The 2,885-nt window shown below is 35.7% G+C and overlaps 1 pseudogene; it reads left to right on the top strand.

The window, feature by feature from the left end:
- Positions 1-1,102: 1,102 nt before the first annotated feature.
- LOC109375949 (heat shock protein HSP 90-alpha pseudogene) lies at positions 1,103-1,838 on the top strand (annotated as a pseudogene).
- The last annotated feature ends 1,047 nt before the right edge of the window (positions 1,839-2,885 follow it).

The following is a 2,885-nucleotide window of genomic DNA, read 5'->3' as shown; positions in this document are numbered from 1 at the left end:
TAAGAACTTGTCAATTTTTTCTAGGTTATTGAATTTGGTAGTATATAGACCTTCATAGTATTCTTGCAGGCCATGAGTGATCTTAATTTTGCATGATTTGTCACAAATCATATCACATTGAACTGTAACTACTTTATTGATATGGAAATTCTTTAGTGATGGGGAAGGCAGATCAATAAGACAAGCATGTATAATTAACTAGTCTCAGGACCTGAAGTAATTTCAATGTTAACATAAGGAAGATGGCTGAGCCCCGAATGCTGTTTATTTTTTGTGTTCTAGTGAGAAATTTCCTGGGTGACTCAGGATTCCTAGTAGAACACTGATGAAAAGTTATGTTAGTAGGTTGGGATAAGTAAAAGGACTTTTATTATGGAAGGGAGTAAGAATAAAGTTAAATATAGAAAGAATAAATTTAGAGGGAAAATGGTAGGAGATGACATTTCAGATAAGCAGAAAAGAACTGAAAAGAAAGAGCATTTCTTCATACCAGATATCAGATAAAATTCTAAATTTTAACCATACTAATCAATTCAGCTAACTTCTTGGCATCAATTCTTCTGATTCATTGATATCTATAATGATCTGTAAATGCTTAGTTTTCCTAGTTAGTAGATACCCACTTTTTACAGAGTTGTTTCCTGTTTTGTTCATTTTCTTGCTAGTGTCTTCTATTTTAATATGCATCCTAAGTATTTTGCATTATTGTCTTACTATGGGTTTTCCCTACTGCACAACATTTCTGATTAAAAAGCGTCTTCAATTTTAATTGGCAATTTCAGCATTACATTATTTGACATTCCTGCTAATAAATCGATCCCACCCGCCTATCAAATGTGGCACTATAGCAAATGAAGATGAGCCAACATTTCAACCTGAGTACTATGGGTCCAACTACTGGCATTATACAGGCTGTCCAGTTTAGCTCAATGTTGTCTCTCCCCAAAATTATGTATAGGTTCAAAGCAGTCCCAATCAGGATTACAGCCATTTGTTTTGGAAATTGACGAGGTGATTATAAATGCATGTATGTTTGCAAAGGGTCAAGAACAATCAATAATCTTGAGGAAGAATATTATCCTGTATTAAAAAGATGTAGTAATACTACACATCCGCTTCTGGTAATGAGATGGTTTCTCTCAAGGACTATTGCACAAGAATAAAGGAGAGCCAGCAACATATCTATTACATCACAGGTGAGACCAAGGACCAGGTAGCTAACTTGGTCTTTGTGTAATGTCTTCGCAAGCATGGCCTAGAAGTGATCTATATGATTAAGCCTATTGATGAGTAAGTACTGTGTCCAACAGCTGAAGGAACTTGAGGGTAAGACTTTGGTGTTAGTCACCAAAGAGGGCTTGGAAATTCCAGAAGATAAAGAAGAGAAAAAGAATCAGGAAGAGAAAAAAATAAAGTGTGAAAACCTTCACAAAATTATGAAGGACATCTTTGAGAATAAAGTAGAAAAGGTGGTCATGTCAAACTGATCGGTGACATCCCCATGTTGCATTGTCACAATCATATATAGCTGGACAGCAAACATGGAAAGAATCATGAAGGCTCAAGCCCTAAGAGACATGTCAGTACATGGCGGCAAGGAAGCACCTGGATGTAAACCCTGACCGTTCCATCCTCGAGACCTCAACACAAGAGGCAGAGGCTGACCATAACAAGTCTATGAAGGACCTGGTCATCTCTTTGAAACCGTGCTCCTGTCTTCCGGCTTCAGCCTGAACGATCCCCAGACACACACCAACAGGATCTACAGGATGATCAAACTCGGTCTTGGTGTTGATGAAAATGACCCCACTGCTGATGACACAGCAGTGCTGCTGTAACTGAAGAGATGCCATCTTCTTGGTCTCACCTGTGATGTAATAGATATGTTGCTGGCTCTCCCTTATTCTTGTGCAATAGTCCTTGAGAGAAACCATCTCATTACCAGAAGTGGATGTGTAGCATTACTGCATCTTTTTAATACAGGATAATATTCTTCCTCAAGATTATTGATTGTTCTTGACCCTTTGCAAATATACATGGAAGAAGCAGTCTAAGCTCTGCCTGAAGAGTGGCTTGTACATACCTTCATCCCCTCTGATATATTTTCAAGAATTTTTAAAATTTCTGTTAACGTTTAAAAATTTGTATGTCATGACAATAACTACTTAAAGGAAAGATAAGATTTCTTTCTACTTTTAAGTGTATGATATTGTGATACCTTAGGCACTAAAGCAGAGCTAGTTTTTCCTTTCTTGTATCATTTTGGCTTATTTTAACAGATCGCGGTTACGTTTGTTGTAAAATGTATGTAACCTAATGTTAACTTTGTGGTCTAAAGTATTTAGCTATCAAGCGAATTCCTTAGTGTACCAAATCATTTGTCATTAAAGTGTTCTGAGATATACCAATGTTTAAAAGAAACATATTGGTTAAAACAACTTTAATTTCCTAGGATCGTTTTAAACCTCCCATCTCCTGTAGTTATTAACTGCATGTACCAGCCTCTAGAAATTAGTATGTTAAGCTCAGCTAACTTGATGAGAGTAACTATCCATAGAGCCTGTTTTTCAAAGAAAAGTATTGTTTAGAGTAGCAAAATTATAAGCCTAACTAGCAAAATTATAAGCCTAACTAGTGTTGTAAAGCAGTTTGAAAGTAACTAGAGCAAGTTTTGTGAATGGAAATGGAGTGTCTAAATTACATTCTGCTTTAAAAGGTTGTGGCAAACATAGATGAATTATAAATAAATAAATAAATAAATAAATAGTTGAGAGATACAGTAATTAAGTTTTTTTTTTAGTAAGAATAGACCAGTGAAACAGAATAAAGATGCTACAGCCCAGAAACAGACCTACATAAAGTCATCTGATTTATTTCAAAGTTAG

Source organism: Hipposideros armiger, unplaced genomic scaffold, assembly GCF_001890085.2.
Source record: "Hipposideros armiger isolate ML-2016 unplaced genomic scaffold, ASM189008v1 scaffold_1013, whole genome shotgun sequence".
In the NCBI taxonomy this organism is placed as follows: domain Eukaryota; kingdom Metazoa; phylum Chordata; class Mammalia; order Chiroptera; family Hipposideridae; genus Hipposideros; species Hipposideros armiger.
This window is presented reverse-complemented; position numbering and strand designations above follow the sequence as displayed.